The sequence below is a fragment of the Podarcis melisellensis genome, assembly GCF_964234715.1.
Source record: "Podarcis melisellensis genome assembly, chromosome: W".
NCBI classification, from domain to species: domain Eukaryota; kingdom Metazoa; phylum Chordata; class Lepidosauria; order Squamata; family Lacertidae; genus Podarcis; species Podarcis melisellensis.
In genome coordinates this window covers 25,611,690-25,629,615 of record NC_138535.1, presented here as the reverse complement: position 1 = coordinate 25,629,615, position 17,926 = coordinate 25,611,690, and the positions used below count along the sequence as shown (strand labels likewise).

At 50.0% G+C, this 17,926-nt stretch overlaps 1 pseudogene across 1 annotated transcript in view; it reads left to right on the top strand.

Annotated features, from left to right (window-relative positions):
• Positions 1 to 17,926, top strand: part of LOC309361276 — a 195,788-nt pseudogene that overhangs the window by 84,156 nt on the left and 93,706 nt on the right. The window contains exons 2-13 of the transcript in view: positions 974 to 1,091; positions 1,174 to 1,368; positions 6,435 to 6,617; positions 7,336 to 7,435; positions 7,578 to 7,828; positions 11,210 to 11,263; positions 13,098 to 13,201; positions 14,612 to 14,746; positions 15,243 to 15,353; positions 15,812 to 15,977; positions 16,791 to 16,999; positions 17,379 to 17,402. The product of the transcript in view is annotated as an uncharacterized misc_RNA (transcript). The remainder of the gene's footprint in view (positions 1 to 973; positions 1,092 to 1,173; positions 1,369 to 6,434; positions 6,618 to 7,335; positions 7,436 to 7,577; positions 7,829 to 11,209; positions 11,264 to 13,097; positions 13,202 to 14,611; positions 14,747 to 15,242; positions 15,354 to 15,811; positions 15,978 to 16,790; positions 17,000 to 17,378; positions 17,403 to 17,926) is intronic.

Below are 17,926 nucleotides of genomic sequence, written 5' to 3'. Positions count from 1 at the left end.
AAGCAAGATGGAAGCCCCGAACAAAGGGAGACCCTAACTTTTATTAGTTGCTAATCCCCTATGCTACACCCCCAGAATTACATCACATTTACATCATGATTACATTAATATTAGGAGGAGTCGAGGAGGGGCTACACAGGTAATCTGAGTGACCTGACACCTGGTCGGAGCCTCCTCTCCCCTCCCCATATGAGTTATTTACAAGAACAAAAGAGAAGGGCGAAGTTTCCTGCCCCCTGAGGGGAATCCGGTCAGAGTCCTTTTGTGCGAGTCCGCATGGAATACACTAAAGGGTGCAGTTTATTGTGTCCTTGATAGCCTTCTGTCTGAGCCCATCATGATGGCTATCAAGGTAGTCACGTCCGCTGAGAAGGGCCGCTGACTACGTGACCGCTCGGTCAAGGGATTATGGCTGCCCCACATCAGGTCACCCCCCTTTGATAGTCCTTGTAATATGTAGCAAAATAAAAGTGGTCCGGTGAAAATCCGATGTACGGCTGATTTTTGGTGAATTTATAAAGAATATTGTCCTTGAAGTTCAAAGTACTTTCGCCTTTCGGAAGTTACTTGCTACATTTTGATTACATCAGTCACGGTCAATTAAACTCGGAAACATTGTATCGAGAGCTGTCAAAAGGTGAGGAAAAGGCGCTTGCAGCCTGCAGTACCAGCGTGGCCGCCGCAAGGGGCGCTGTTCGGCAATGTTGATTGGCTGAGGCGGCCGCCGTTTGACCTAAAGTTCAGGCGGCCGGTCTACTCACAATAAAGATAGGGCGATGCGGAGCGCTGTAGAGAAGAGCTGTCAGACTAGCGCTTCCTTATTTACGGAAGGCTGTTAAGAGATGGCCCTCTAAAGGGACATCTCTGGGGTCAGGGAGGGGAGCTGCGTGCATGTGTGAGTGTGGTGCTTGTGCGTTACACGTGTTAATGGAGGGGGGGGGTGATTTCCGGCGACAAGCCTCTCTAACCTCAGAAGTCTTTTCCTCTCTCGGGAATTCTGGGATTCGAGGATAACTTCATGGAGAAGGAAAGAAACCTGCAGAATCAGCAAATGGGGAGCCTCCACCCCCACCGCTGCCACCAAGCAGGCTGTAAGTTGCCTTAGAGGTGTACTGTGCCCTCCCGCCTCCTTGCTTTGAAGGACTACTTGAGTTGTGTTCTCATCTCCCTGAGGCGTATCCGTGACAAGGAGAGCATGAGCAAGAAGCAACCCCAATGACCCACACTATGCGCCAGCTCTTTGTGCCTTCCACACATCCGCAGTCCGGACAGAGAGAGGGACTCATCCAGCACGTCCTCGCCAAGAGAGAGAAGGAATATGTCAACACCCAGAATTTCAGCTCAGATCATGCCAAAGTGCAAAGACCAGTGGAACCACCACAGCATAAGAGGCCTGAGAGAGGCTTCCGGGACACGGCTGCTGCTGCTGCTGCTTGCGTGAGTGTTGGGAGGACCGCTCCCTCTCCTGCCAACTCCATCCGGCCTAGGGGGCGGGGCCTGCACTACCACTACAGTTTAGAGCAGCTACCAGCAGCAATGGACACAATGGTTTTAAATGTTTTAATCGCTTTTAATTTGCAGCACTTTAAATGGTGGTTGTTTTTTTTTTATAATATTATATTATTTCATTACTTTATTTTTGCTTGGGGTGGGATAAGCATTTAGTCAGGGCTATTGTTTCTTGCTTTGTTTTGTTTTGTTTTGTTCTGTTTTGTTTTATTATTATTATTATTCTGTTAAATTATTATATAGTTTGTATTTTGCCTTTTAAGGGGAAGGGTCATGGCTGCCTGGGAGTGGGCCTCAGCCAATAGATTGGGTGGGGCAGGTTCCACAGGGGGAGATGTATTGGGACACCCGTTCTCAGTGATCACGGGCAGGAGGAGGAATTATGCTAAGACCAGACCATGTCATTACCGAGGAGGCAGGTTTAGTCGTTGTTTGAGGACTATCCCTGCCTCCAGGTCTGGTCCTGACCGGAAGGATACAGTAATCAGCAAGGGAAACCCACATGACCTGAAGGTGTTGCTGTGCAATGCCAGGTCAATGATGAATAAAACCACTGCCATCCACGACCTGATTGTGGATGGAGGATTTGATCTGGCATGTGTGACAGAGACCTGGTTGGATGAAGCAGATGGGCCTGTCCTTGCCGCTGCTTGCCCACCAGGTTTCTCTTACGCACAGCAACCCAGGTCATGTGGGCGGGGGGGGGGGGTTGCAGTGATTTTTAGGAAGTCATTAGTCTGCACCAGGCGTCCTATTGGGAAGACCCAGTTTTCTGAGTGCATGTTCTGGAAGTTGGGCAATAGGGGCAGTACAGGATTCCTACTGGTGTACCGACCTCCCCGCTGCACCAAGGATTCCCTGCCCGAGCTGCTTCAGGTCGTGGCGGATATGCTCCTGGAGACACCTAGCTTGGTTGTCCTGGGGGATTTTAACATCCATGCCGACACGACCTTACAAGGGGCCGCTCGGGACTTCGTGGAAAGCATGGCCTCCATGGGGCTGTCCCTGAATAAGTCTGGCCCAACTCATAGCCACGGACATGCCTTAGACTTGGTGTTTACCTCTACGGATGTTGGTGATCTGACATTAACTAAAAGCGAAACAAAAGAAGTGCCATGGTCAGATCACTTCCTGGTGCAACTGGACTTCTCCGCAACCCTTCCCCTACGCAGGGAGGTGGGACCGATTCGGATGGTCCGCCCCCGCCACTTAAGGGATCCAATTGGCTTCCAGAGAGTGGTAGGGGATGCTTTATCCCAAGTTGATGGCCTTTCAGCTGATTCCCTGGTGGCACGCTGGAATGCGGAGTTAACCAGGGCTATTGACTGTCTGGCTCCGAAGCACCCTCTCCGATTGCATGGAGCCCGGACAGCCCCGTGGTTTTCCCCGGAGCTGAGGGTGATGAAACAATCGTTGAGACGGCTAGAGCGCCGGTGGCGGAAAACTCATTCTGAATCAGACCGGACACGGGTTAGAGCTCAACGTCGAGCCTACCAAGTGGCAATGGTGACGGCGAAGAGGGCCTTCTTCGCCGCCTCCATTGCATCTGCAGAAAACAGCAGCAGGAGACTTTTTCAGGTGGTTCGCAATCTATCAGAACCACCTGTACCACCGGGGCCTGGTAGGGACCCCAAGACCTCCTGCAATGCTTTTGCAAAGTTTTTTGCGAATAAAATCGCTCAGATTCAGAAGGAGCTAGACTCCACCGTGGGAGCAGGGCCAGGGCAGGAGAGTGCTAGAGTTCTGTCTGGTCCTGTTACATGGGATCAATTCCAATCTGTTACCTCCGAGGATGTGGACAGGCTGCTTGGACGAGTGAAACCGACCACCTGTCTCCCTGATCCTTGCCCATCCTGGCTGATAAAAGCGAGCCGGGAAGGGCTGGGCGATGGGCTCTGCGGGGTGGTGAATGGCCAACTATCGCCCAGTCTCAAATCTGCCATTCTTGGGCAAGGTGATTGAGCGGGTGGTTGCTGAACAACTCCAAGCACGCCTGGAGGAAACGGACCATTTGGATCCCTTCCAATCGGGATTCAGGCCTCACCATGGGACTGAAACTGCCTTGGTCGCGCTGGTTGATGATCTCCGGCGGGCTAGGGACAAAGGTGAGAGCTGTTTCCTAGTTCTGCTGGATCTCTCAGCGGCCTTTGACACCATCGACCATAACATCCTTCTGGACCGTCTAGAGGGGCTGGGAGCTGGGGGCACTGTCATACCGTGGTTCCGCTCCTTCCTCCTGGGCCGTGTTCAGAAGGTGGTGGTGGGGGGTGAGTGTTCAGACCCCTGGGCTCTCACTTGTGGGGTGCCTCAGGGTTCTGTCCTCTCCCCCATGCTTTTTAATATCTATATGAAGCCGCTGGGAGAGATCATCAGGGGGTTTGGACTGGGTGTTCATCAGTATGCAGATGACACCCAGCTCTACCTCTCCTTTAAATCAGAACCAGTGAAGGCGGTGAAGGTCCTGTGTGAGTGCCTGGAGGCGGTTGGAGGTTGGATGGCGGCTAACAGATTGAGGTTGAATCCTGACAAGACAGAAGTACTGTTTTGGGGGGACAGGAGGCGGGCAGGTGTGGAGGATTCCCTGGTCCTGAATGGGGTAACTGTGCCCCTGAAGGACCAGGTGCGAAGCCTGGGAGTCATTTTGGACTCACAGCTGTCCATGGAGGCGCAGATTAACTCTGTGTCCAGGGCAGCTGTCTACCAGCTCCAACTGGTACGCAGGCTAAGACCCTCCCTGCCCGCGGACTGTCTCATCAGAGTGGTGCATGCTCTAGTTATCTCACGCTTGGACTACTGCAACGCGCTCTACGTGGGGCTACCTTTGAAGGTGACCCGGAAACTGCAATTAATCCAGAATGCGGCAGCTAGACTGGTGACTGGGAGTGGCCACCGGGACCACATAACACCGATTCTGAGAGATCTGCATTGGCTCCCAGTACGTTTCCGAGCACGATTCAAAGTGTTGGTGCTGACCTTTAAAGCCCTAAACGGCCTCGGTCCTGTATACCTGAAGGAGCGTCTCCACCCCCATCGTTCAGCCCGGACACTGAGATCCAGCGCCGAGGGCCTTCTGGCGGTTCCCTCATTGCGAGAAGTGAGGCTACAGGGAACCAGACAGAGGGCCTTCTCGGTAGTGGCGCCCGCCCTGTGGAACGCCCTCCCATCAGATGTCAAAGAGATAAAGAATTACCTGACGTTCAGAAGACATCTTAAGGCAGCCCTGTTCAGGGAAGTTTTTAATATGTAATGCTGTACTGTTTTTAACACTGATTGGGAGCCGCCCAGAGTGGCTGGGGAAACTCAGCCAGATGGGCGGGGTATAAATAATAAATTATTATTATTATTATTATTATTATTATTATTATTATTATTATTATAACCTGTATCAGAGTTGGGGCTGGAGAAAGCGACATCTACATGACAGCTTTATTGTTGGGTGCCAGGCAAAGTCTGTCCTGTTCACTCAGGCCACATGGGTGGGTAATTGAAAGTATTAGTTGTGGTGGGCAATTTCCCTTGGTGCCACATACTGAACCGTGGCTTCATATTATGAGCAGGACGGCAGCCTCTCCTCCAGGTTTGCACACCTCTCCCCCACCCCAAGCCTATTGGGAAGCTTCCACTTGGATTTTAAATTAACCACAGTTTGGTGTGTCCAGATCCTAAGGTGGTTCATTTGACCAGCTTTGTAAACCCACGATTGGAAATGGGCTTGTTTCAAGGAGCCATGGTTCAAATGAAGCGGTTTGTGCAGCTTCAGACATTGTGACAAGATGCAGTTAATCCAAAACTGAAGCAAAACCTTTGGAACTCCTCCTAAAAGCTGTGCTGGAGGAAAGGGAGGTGTGACACCCCCCCCCCCCAACACTTGGTGTGGGTCATCCTTATAATGCTAAGCTTACTACTTCAAACAAAGTTTTTGAGTTTTTGCTTTGGTTATTTCCTCGTACTGTTAGTAGTAAGGTAAAGTTAAAGGGACCCCTGACCATTAGGTCCAGTCGTGACCGACTCTGGGGTTGCGGCGCTCATCTCGCTTTACTGGCCGAGGGAGCTGGTGTGCAGCTTCCGGGTCATGTGGCCAGCAGGACTAAGCCGCTTCTGGTGAACCAGAGCAGCACACGGAAATGCCGTTTACCTTCCCGCCGGAGCGGCACCTATTGATCTACTTGCACTTGGACGTGCTTTTGAACTGCTAGGTTGGCAGGAGCAGGGACCGAGCAACGGGAGCTCACCCCGTCACGGAGATTCGAACCGCCGGCCTTCTGATCTGCAAGTGCTAGGCTCTGTGGTTTAACCCACAGCGCCACCCGTGTCCCACTGTTAGTAGTACCCAGTGGCCATTTGTTTTTCATGTCTCCTTTTATGATATGTTTATCAGTATGTGGTTAGCAGCTTCAGATGCTACTGTTTTACAGAGGCTGTTTAGCTTGCTCTTTTTACCCCTTTACTAGACAGGCTGTATTTCTGTGCTGTTTTCAGAGTCGGGAATGCCCATTCCTTCATGGCCAGCATGGAAACACAGAAGGCTAGCCTTTTAGGAGGTTTGCAAAGAGGACAAGGGTGTTACGGGGTAATCTTCTAGCAAACAAGCTTGGCACAACAGATCTGAGAGGTGGTTTTCTGCTCCCGGAAAGCCAGCCTGGAAACCAGGTTGCCAGGTGAAGGAAGAATGGAGAGATCAACCAACTCACTTGCCTTCAAAGAATTTCTGGTTGCCTGTGGCTACTGGGATAGTGCTTAGATATCAGGCTGGCTGACACATCTTAAAAAATACAAGGGAAAAGCTTTTTTTCTTTCATTAGCAAAGCTCCTTTGGGGCCCCGAATAGCTAAGCTGAGGAAGAAGTGGCTGGTATTACTTGTTTGTTCTTGGTCCTGATCTTGCCTGCCCTTGCACACTCCTGTTGTCTTTGCATATTTGACCAGCACGTCTGTTCCGATTGGAGTCCTATTCCTGCACTTCCACATCCTTCTCTTTGGCACTTGGGCATTCGGTTCCAGGAGCTGGACCTGAGCACAGAGGCTTTCTTCTACTTGGACTCGACAAAGGAGCAAGAGTGGCTGACAGCTGTGGAAAAGGCTTTGCGTTCCAAATCCAAGTACAAGAAAGTAAGTCCAACCCCACCCATTTCTTCAGCAGCCAGACAGCTGTCAGGAGCTGGAGTGAGGAGGAGGAGGAGGAGGAGGAGGTCAGCAAGAAAAAACACCTGGTGTCAGTGGTGTTTTATTCAAAAGAAGCCCACATTCTTTATTCAAAGAAACCCAAACCGTGCAGGCCTCGTGATCACAGAAACCTTTCCCAACAGGTCTTGCCCCAGTGAGGTAGTTGTGAAGGCTGAAGGTTGCTACCCACCCACCACTCTCTGAAGTCTCCTCCTCCCCCTGGTCCTTCCCAAGCATCCTGAGACTCTGACACCTTGCCTGTCTTTGCTCCCTCCTCTTAATTTCTCTGTGTTCTGGGAGACCAGCAGGGAGGGGAGCTGATCGCAGCAGGATGGGGAGACCCCCTGGCTTCTTCAGCAGCCTGCCTGATCTCTGCCTCTTGACCCCCGCCTCCAGCCTCCACTTCTGCCTCGGATTCTGGGCTGCTGTTTGCCACAGAATCTTCCTGCCCTCCTGCCTCTTCAGTTTCCAACACCTCCTCTTGCTCACAGTCTGCTCCCTCTTCTCCCTCGGACGACCCCCCACCAGTTCCCTGGCTCTGAGCCTTCTTCCCTTGGGGGATCCCCAGTTGGTGCCACCTGCCACTCCTATCTGCATCCAGCCGGCCCAGGACAGCAAGCAATGAACAGAGCTGGTAGACATCCCAGTACCTTGCATCTTCTAGGTGCAGCTGGTGCTCATCTTTGTCAGGAAGGACCAGCTCAGCCGCATCAAGGAAGTGATGAGGGAGACAGTGGCCACAGGCATCATGGGGAAGATGGGGAGTAGACCCTGACAGCGGAATTCCCTACGTCGATCTTTCTGTCTGTCTGTCTGTCTGTCTGTCTGTCTGTCTGTCTGTCTGTCTGTCTGTTTTTCTAATCTCTGCCAACCAGTTCCCCCTCTTTCCTGCTTGCTCACTAACAGCCATCTTTGCTCCGCCCCTGCAGGGTAACAAGGGGTGTGTGGCCGTGAGGCTTGTCTGCAACAATACCAGCTTCTGCATGGTCAATTCCCACCTTGCTGCCCACGTGGAAGACTTCGGGCGCCGAAACCAGGATTACAAGGATATCGGTGCCCAGATGAGCTTCCTGCCCCCTGACCAGGGTCTGCCGCAGCTGACAATCATGAAACACGAGTGCGTTTCGAGGGCTTGGAGGGAGAGAGCCTTGGCTGATGTAACTTGCTGGTCTCCGCTATCTGGAGAAGCAAATTGAGTCACGTTTCTGTAACTTTCCTGCCTGTGTGTAGCTCAGGGTAGGCAGCATTTGTTGTTGTTTAGTCGTTTAGTCGTGTCCGCCTCTTCGTGACCCCCTGGACCAGAGCACGCCAGGCCCTCCTGTCTTCCACTGCCTCCCGCAGTTTGGTCAAACTCATGCTGGTAGCTTCGAGAACACTGTCCCACCATCTCGTCCTCTGTCGTCCCCTTCTCCTTGTGCCCTCCATCTTTCCCAACATCAGAGTCTTTTCTCTTTTTTAAAGAAATAATTATTAAAGTTTTACAAAAACATAAGTACAAAAATACATGAAAAAATAAAAATAAAAATACAACATACAAAAGACAAAAGACAAAAAGAAAATAAGAAAAAATAAAAACAAATCTGTTTTTTTATAACTTTAAACTCATTTGCTTGTTTCCTTGACCTCCTCTCACCTCCCCTTTTTGTATCCCCTTTACATAATCAAATCAGCAAATCCTTACCCTCATTCATTGTCTTATCTCTATATCTTAACATATTATAACTCTTTATTTCCAACCATTATCAATTCATTTTTGCATATTCTTAATAACTTTGTTGCTAATGCCACTTATTTTCAATCCAACATCATTTTAACATTCGTTAATTTTACAGTGTTTCTGCAAATAGTCTTTAAATTTCTTCCAGTCTTCTTCCACCAACTCTTCTCCCAGGTCTCGGATTCTGCCAGTCATTTCCGCCAATTCCATATAGTCCATCACCTTCATCTGCCACTCTTCCAGGGTGGGTAAATCTTGTGTCTTCCAATACTTTGCAATAAGTATTCTTGCTGCTGTTGTTGCATACATGAAAAAAGCTCTATCCTTCTTTGGCACCAATTGGCCGACTATGCCCAGGAGGAAGGCCTCTGGTTTCTTCAGGAAGGTATATTTAAATACCTTTTTCATTTCATTATAGATCATCTCCCAGAAGGCCTTAATCTTTGGGCACGTCCACCAAAGGTGAAAGAATGTACCTTCATTTTCTTTACATTTCCAACATTTATTGTTGGGCAAATGATATATTTTTGCAAGCTTGACTGGTGTCATGTACCACCTGTATATCATTTTCATAATATTCTCTCTCAATGCATTACATGCCATGCCATAAATTTCATACCGGTGGTCCACAATTGTTCCCAGTCAGCAAACATAATGTTATGACCAATGTCTTGTGCCCATTTAATCATAGCAGATTTAACCATTTCATCCTGCGTATTCCATTTTAACAGCAAGTTATACATTCTTGAAAGTATCTTAGTTTTGGGATCTAACAGTTCTGTTTCCAATTTTGATTTTTCCACCTAGAAGCCATTTTTTTTGTCCAAATTATAGGCCTCTCTTATTTGGTAATAATGAAGCCAGTCTTGCACTTTATCTTTTAATTTCTCAAAACTCTGCAATTTCAATTTGTCTCCTTCTTGTTCCAATATTTCCCAATATTGCGGCCATTTGGCCTCCATATTGAGTTTTTTCTGAGCCTTTGCTTCCATTGGTGACAACCACCTTGGGGTTTTATTTTCCAGTAAGTCTTTGTATCTTATCCAGACATTAAACAATGCTTTCCTGACAATATGGTTTTTAAATGCTTTATGTGCTTTAACCTTGTCGTACCACAAATATGCATGCCACCCAAAAACATTGTTGAAACCTTCTAAGTCCAAAATGTCTGTGTTCTCAAGAAGCAGCCAATCTCTCAACCAGCAGAATGCTGCTGATTCATAGTAAAGTTTAAGGTCTGGCAGGGCAAATCCACCTCTTTCCTTTGCGTCAGTTAGTATTTTAAATTTTATTCTGGGCTTCTTGCCCTGCCAGACAAATCTAGAAATGTCTTTCTGCCACTTCTTGAAACAGTCCATCTTGTCCAGAATTTGCAATGACTGAAACAAAAATAACATTTTTGGCAATACATTCATCCATCAGAGTCTTTTCCAGGGAGTCTTCTCTTCTCATAGAATCATAGAGTTGGAAGAGACCACAAGGGCCATCGAGTCCAACCCCCTGCCAAGCAGGAAAGACCATCAGAGCACTCCTGACATATGGTTGTCAAGCCTCTGCTTAAAGACCTCCAAAGAAGGAGACTCCACCACACTCCTTGGCAGCAAATTCCACTGTCGAACAGCTCTTACTGTCAGGAAGTTCTTCCTAATGTTTAGGTGGAATCTTCTTTCTTGTAGTTTGGATCCATTGGCCACTCATGAGGTGGCCAAAGTCTTGGAGCCTCAGCTTCAGGATCTGTCCTTCCAGTGAGCACTCAGGGCTGATTTCCTTCAGAATGGAGAGGTTTGATCTTCTTGCAGTCCTTGGGACTCTCAAGAGTCTCCTCCGGCACCAGAATTCAAAAGCATCAATTCTTCGGTGATCAGCCTTCTTTATGGCAGGCAGCATTGTGCTCTCCAAATGTTGATTGACCAAAATTCCCATAATTGCTAAGAATTGGCCTTGCTGACGGGCTCATGAGAGTTCCACTTCAGCAACACCAGGAGGGTGCAGTGTCGGCGATCCCTGCTGCTGCAGCTGCACCACTAAGGTTTCTACTAGAGCAGCCAGGAGAGAGCAACATAAACCGAGTGGCAGAGATGTATTAGATGAGATTATAGCAAATGTGGGCAACTTCTCCAGTGATCGGGGTGGGAGTTGCAGTTTGTTAAGGGCAGTAACGCGAAAGCAGAGCGGCCATTTTGCATGGAGAAGGTTCCCGGCTCAGTCACCAGTGTGTGCAGCTAGGGCTGGGCATGATCTCTGCCTGAAAGCTGCTGCCAGTCCATGTAGTCCGTCCTGAGCTTGATGGGTCAATGGTCTGCCTCAATATAAGGTCGCTTCCCATGTTCCTGTGTACTACAGCAGGGTTTGGAGGGCCACAAGCGCCCTGCCCATGAATTCAAGAACCAGGGGAAATTCTAAAAGTCTTTGCTGAAAGGACATCAAAGCAGGGGCCAGGTGAACCTCTTTGGGAGATTATTCTGAAAGGTCGGGTGCCATGACTGAAAAGGCCCTGCCATGCTTGAAAGAGCAGGAGTTCCCTGGGAAAGGGATTCTAGTCAGTGGAGAGGCAGTGCAAACATAAGTGGGCCTTCTTCTGGTACCCTTTCCCCAAACCTTGAAACACTTGAAAGGCCAAATGGGATGCTCTGAATTGGGCCTGGAAGCAGTTCAAGAGCCAGTCTAGTTCACAGAGCACTAGCCTAATATGATCATACTGCCCAATCCTAGTTATCAGTCTTACTACATATTGCAGGAAGTGGCAGCAGGCTGCCTCCCGACCCCCGACCCCCGACCCCGTGAGCTAGCCTGTAGCTGTGGTTGCTTTGCTTTTTTCCAGCATTGTCATCTGATCACTAAAAATGAGCTTCAGAGACTTCTGACCTACGACCAGGTGAGAGACATCTTTGTGTTATATGTGGTGGTTTAGGATATTGCCCTGTTTATTTCCTTTGTCTGGGATACCCCAGCCTAGGCTAGAGAAACCACTTTCAGGCAGTTAGGAGCAAAGTGTAGCTATAACATAGGATGACTGCGACTTCTACAAATGCTTTTTAAGGTTGCCGGTTTGTGCAACCTGAATTAGAAGCAAGTCCCAATTAAGTTGGAGGGTTGCCTTGGAATAAGTAGGACTGCTCTGCCGTTTCCCAGTTAGAGGGCTTTCCTAGCTCAGCACACGCTCCAGATGTTGTTGGACTCCCATCAGCCCCAGCATAGCTGCTGTCCAGCAATATCGAAAGGTCTAAGGTTTCCTGCTCTAGGTTTTGCATCTGTCTGGAAAATCTGCGTTGCTCACATGTTCTTATCAGCAGAGACTTCCATTAAGTCCAATTAAATTGCTGGTGCTTTTTGTTTTACATTTTTCTCTCCAAGGTTTGTGTGTTCATCATGTTGACGACCTTTCTCCCACTTGGCATAAGGAGCATTGGTATTTTGTGTTGAAACAGGCCTGATTGCTGCACCTTACGGTGGATTTAAACTCTGTGAGCGTAGTCGTGCCTTAGCCCTTTGAGAAGGATGCTGCAAGGAAGGCAAGGGGGGGACTTCCAACATATGCAAAACCATCATAAAACATTAAAAACTTCCCTAAAGGCTGTATAGTTACTTATCTCCTTGACATCTGACGGGAGGGTGTCCCACAGGGCAGGTGCCACTACTCAGAAGGCCCTCTGCCTGGTTCCCTGTAACTTCGCTTCTCACAGTGAGGAAAAGGCCAGAAGGCCCTCGGTGCTGGACCCTGATGCCTGGGCTGAACAATGGGGATGGAGACACTCTTTCAGGGCTGAGGCCATTTAGGGCTTTAAAGGTTGGCGCCAACACTGAGAATTGTGCTCAGAAACGTCCTGGGAGCCAACGTAGGATGCAAAAGGGTGGTTTTGCAGTTGCTCTTAGTGTCGGGGGTGTATTCTGGTGGTTGTTAACAGTTTGTATGGATTATTGGTACATATAAGATTGTCTATTGGAGGTATAGCTAACCTGTGGTCTGCCGGATGTTACTGAGCTGCAGTTCCTGTTGGCTCCAGCCATCATGGCCAGTAATCAGGGATGATGGGAATTGTAGTTCTGCAGCATTGTGAGGGCCACGTGTCTGCTACTCCTGAGTTAGAGGATTTTCCTGTCGTGTGATGCAGCAAAGTAATTTAAGATGACATGGGGCAAAAATGCACAAGCATCCTGTACCTTTAAGAATTGGGTATAAGATAGGATCTCAGCAGGTATACCCCTTTTTTGCACTTGGCTAACCTACTAGTAGGGACGCGGGTGGCGCTGTGGGTTAAACCACAGAGCCTAGGGCTTGCCGATCAGAAGGTCAGCGGTTCGAATCCCCGCGACGGGGTGAGCTCCCCTTGCTCTGTCCCTGCTCCTGCCAACCTAGCAGTTTGAAAGCACGTCCAAGTGCAAGTAGATCAATAGGTACCGCTCTGGCGGGAAGGTAAACGCTGTTTCTGTGTGCTGTTCTGGTTCACCAGAAGCGGCTTAGTCATGCTGGCCACATGACCCGGAAGCTGTACGCCGGCTCCCTCGGCCAATAACGCGAGATGAGCGCCGCAACCCCAGAGTCGGTCACGACTGGACCTAATGGTCAGGGGTCCCTTTACCTTTACCTTTAACCTACTAGTACTTCACCTTGGTCTTCCAGCACAACAGTGGCTGTTAATAGACTCCATTGTCAGGCAACAGGGGGTCTTCTGCTTCTCTGCTGATAAGCGATTTCTTTTTGGCTTTAGCTAAACATTCAGCGTACCCAAAAGACAGCTTTTGCTGATTTCACAGAGGGAGAGATCAAGTTCATCCCGACGTACAAATTCGACTCTAAAACAGATCCTGCTTGATAGTTGAGCCTTTGTAAGTAAGTCCTCTCAATCATTCTTCTGCAAGGCTTGTTTGTTTTTCCTAGTCTGCTGAGATGCTAGTAGTGTCCTGCCTTTCCATCCTCCTGAGCAGGCTAGTAAAACATATATTTTAAACATGGCTTTCTGCTAAGCAAGCTGTTGGAGGAGGGCTAGAGTTGAGGGCTGGACGGACTTCCTTTCCTCTGCAGCCAGAATGGACACCAAGCCACGGAGGAAGAGAGAGATCCAGCTCTCCTTCACCTGCTCACTTTGCTTGCATGGAATTCCCGGTTGCCAAAGGCTGCTAGGCGAGTTGTGAAATGCAAGGCTGTGATATGTTGTCTTCCTCAAGCCATCCCTGCTCAAAGTCTCTGGAAATGTTTTGGCTCCTTTTCCACAAGCAGCCTTTCCCCCACATTTGTCCTGATAATCAGCATCCTGTTTCATGGCGTGTTTAAGCAGAGAATCCTGTTTGTGTCAAGGAAGTCTGGGAATGAGACTTGGTGCTCTCTCAAGATGAGTCTGCCAGGGCATAAGAGCATGAGAGCAGCCCTGCTGGATCAGGCCATTGGTCCATCTGGCCCAGCATCCTGTTCTCACATTGGCCAATGAGATGCCTCTCGGGCAGCCCACAAACAGGACCTGGGTGCAACAGCACGCTCCCCTCCTCCAAGCCATACTGCTTCTCTTGGTGGAGTATGTTCTCTGGCCATTATGGCTAGTAGCCATTGAGCCTCACCATCCAGGATGTGGCATATTCTTGTGGTTCTTGACAACTGTCAGAAGCCACCTAGGCCTGCTAGTTTCATTGCTCTTGCTGTGGTAATGGGGAAATCAAAAGGACAGGCGGAACATGTAGTGACGAAGCCGGAAAACGGCAGGCTCCTTTGGGCAGCATTTCAGGTGCCAGAAAGGGTCTTTTGGATCACTGAAAAAATAGTGTCTGAACAAGAATAACGGGGCCCCTTGCTTTGGGGAAGGATCATCATTTGGTGGTGTGCCATATGCTTTGTATGCAGAGTCTCAAGTTGAAAGGCACCTCCACCTGAAAAAGGATTGGGCCACAGAGAGCTGCTGCCAGCCAGAGGAGACTTAATTAATGAATTGTGGGGTTGGAAGGGATCACGAGGGTCATCTCGTCCAATCCCTTGCAATGTAGGAATCCAAACTGGGGGAGGTCAGAAAATCATTCTGACCTGGTAGAAGGCAGCTTTTGATTTCCTGACAACTCTCTCCATGAGGCAAAATGCCTGCACACCTGCAAGGTCCGCCCCTTCAGAAGTTGGACTCCCAAGCCCCATCATCTCCAGCTCTTGACCGTGGTCAAGATCACAGGCCGTGTGTGGAGCCAAAGTTTGACTGTGTGAGCCTTGTGTGTTGCCTCAGCCAGTCCAACTGTCTCCTTGCAGTGGGAAGTGCCGTGTGCCAGCATGGTGTGAGCCAATCCTCTGGCGAGGAGGCAGCGTGAATCAGCTCAGCTACCGAAGCCACATGGAATTGAAAAGGAGCGACCACAAGCCCGCCAGCTCCCTCTTCCTCACAGGGTAACACCTGCCCTGGCCAGGGCTATCGTCTATTCAGGCTTTTTAGTTGCCTGCTATGTGGCACCTCCTCGAATCTGGGCAGGCCCTGACCAACAACCAGGCCCCTTTCCACAGAGCTCCTCCTTGGCCAATGACTTCCGGTGCAAGGAGTGGGCAGGTTTTGGCTCTGTTAAATCCCTAGGCTTCCATTCTCCACTGTTCTGAGTACACGCTGCTCCTGCAGGCATGGCAGACCACATGGGCTGAACTGTATACCTTAACCGTTGGCTCCATTCATGCAATGGAGCTTCTGTGGTACTTGGCTTGGAGCATTGGGCTTCAGCCCATTGGCTCTGGAAGTCACAGCCGCTGCCATCCTGGGGAAGCTCTCAGAGTTACAGTACTTGCCTCTTTCAGGGCTGGGAACAGGGGGTGCATCAGGCCTTATTGCTCTTAACTCATGCCCCCCCTTTTTAGTCCATAGCCCCAACAAATGTGCTCTGCCCCCCCCCAATAGGTGAAGGTTGTGGATGACCGACGGTACCGGAAAGTGATTGAGGATATTGTTCAGTTGATGGACAGGATGGAGAACGAATTCCTTCCCTCCCTGGAGGGAGGTAAGGACGAATAGGATCCTCTCCAACCCCTTAAAGAGGGTTTGCTGCAAAAAGACCAGGGGGGAAAGAAGGCCTCTAGCTCAGTCTTGAGCGGTTCCCCAGGATTTCCGGGCGATCTCTCCCAGCCCTACCTGAAGATGCTGGGGATAGAACCTGGGACCTTTGCATGCAAGGCAGATGCCCTTCCACTGAGCGGCAGCCTCTTCCTCTTCCTCGCAGGCAAAGACTCCAGGGGTCGCCAGCGTGGTGCCCTCCAGATGCTGGACTACAACTCCCATCATCCCCAGCCAACATGGCCAGTGGCAAGTGCAGCAATATCTGGAGAGCCCCACGTGGACCTGTTGCATGTGCAGTCCCCTAAATGAGAGGCCGGGGCCAAGGACAAACTTCCCCCTGGAGCATGTTTCCTTGCCTCTGCTGAAGGCAAACACTCTCTTTCCTCCCCCCCCCCCCCCGTTTTGCTCTGCAGTTTCCGTTTGAGAATGTGAAGTTCCGGCAGCTGCAGAAGGAGAGGTTCCAGATCACAAACAACGGGCAGGTCACCCTCCACTTCTCCTTTATCCCCCAGCTCAGTGACAGCCAGTATTGGAAGCCATGGCTTCGCGCTGAGCCCTGCGAGGGATACTTGGAGCCCTGCGCGTCTCTCTCTGGAATCAGAGAACTGTAGAGTTGGAAAGGGACCCCAAGGCTCATCTAGGGAAGGCCTTCCTTTTCCCCTCCTCTTCCCAACCCTCCTCCCTCAAACCTTGGGAGTTTGGTAGAGCAGGGGAGGCTTAACATTTGTGGGCTGCATTGCCCCATGCTCAAGCCTCCAAGGGCCACACGTCAAAGCAGCTGAGCCCAAAGTGTAAAAGTGTGTGTGACCAGCTTTAAACAAAGACACACAGACAAATGAATTGAAGCCAAGCAATGCTGGAGGGTCCCCAAACACCTTTTGGCATCGCAGGGAACCAGTGAGAGCAGTCCGTCCAAAAATTACTTTTTTAAAAAAATAATCGTATTTTTATGTTGTGGAGGCACAAAAATATCTTGGGGAACATATAGAACTAGCCAAACCTTTAAAAACTCAATGAAATGTAAACTAAAAAAGAAAGTTACATTGGGGGCGCAAAAATCCTTTCCCTTTTGATATTCTTTTGTTAGGATCACTTTCTCTCACCCCCCAGTATCCTGTCACCATCTTCTGTGCAGCTGCTGCTTTGGAGGACTAGAGAGGAAAGTGGGGTGGGGGTGGGAACTGAGTCGCTTCTTCTCCTAATTCTTGAAGTTAAGGTTTGCCCCATACACCTGTGAGAACAGGATGCTGTACTAGATGGGCCGTTGGCCTGATCCAGCAGCCTCCTATTGTGTCCTTCTGTTCAATTCTTCACCGTCTTCACTTTTAATTTACAGACAAGGCAACTTGGCTGTGCCCAAGAGTGTATCTACCTGACCTCCTCCCGTTTTAGGTGAGACGGTGGACATTTCCCTGGATGTGTACGTCAGCAAGGAAGAGAAGATTGAGGCTATCTTTGTCCTTCACCTTGACCCTGGCAAGGACTATTTCCTCACCATCGGTGGGAGCTACCTACCAAGCTGCTTCGGGACCTCCTTGGAAGCCTTGTGCTGGATGAGGCAGCCGCTTGGCGGAGTTCCCGTCACCAGACTTATTGACCTGGTAGGGAAAGGGGTTGATTTACCTGGCAGGTTCATGTGCTGGATGTCTACCCTTCCCACTCTGCTTGCCTGCTTGGAAAACAGCTGCTCTTCCACTCAGCAATGTGGGGGCTGGGGGTCCTCCGCTGCATTCAGCTTCAGCTTCTGTAGCTCTGCATCCGCTTCCTGTGTGCTGTTCATGCCCTTTGTTTGCCTTGACTGAGTCATCCCAGGTTCTGGTCCTCCCACCTGCCCTTTCGCAGGGCCACTGAACCGTGTGCATTTCCCTGCCATCTGCCCAGATTCTGTTCAGCCAATGGGCTGTTTCTTTCTCTTCTCAGGGCCTGTGCCATTAACACCCTTGGTTGTCTGTTGCTCTTGCCTTCCTCCTCTGATCTCAGGGAGAAGACGGCTTCCTAGAAAAGGTAACAGTTGGTTTGCTATCCTCTAGATGTTCTTGTAGCGGGCTCAAAGCAGGTTTACACGGGGGTTGCGTTCCGAGGTGCCGTGCGTTTAAATGAAATTGCGTATATTGGGGGCAGCATTGGAAAAGCCTGCAAACACCCTCTAAACTCCCGGAAGCCCTTTTGAAAGGCCTTTTGAAAACCAGCAGCCTCCCTGCAAAACTCCTTGCTCCAACTCTCCACAGGTCTGAAAGGTCGGTGCCAAAGCTCCTGGGAGGGAGTCGAGATGCTGTTTCCATGCCGCTTTGACGCTTTTGTGCTCTTGGGGGGGGGGGACGACATTTTTGCCCCTTCCAGTGCCCCTTCCAGCTTTGCGGCAGTGTGCATGTGCCTCGAAGGCACGTAAATGGAGTTGCCCTTGTCAACGATCAGCAGCTGCTCCATGCAGTGGCAGCTGGTCCCTTAGGGCAAACCAGGCACTACCCCACCAACCGGACTTTCCTCTCAGGTACCCGCACCTGCCTGCCTTCTGACTCAAATCCAGT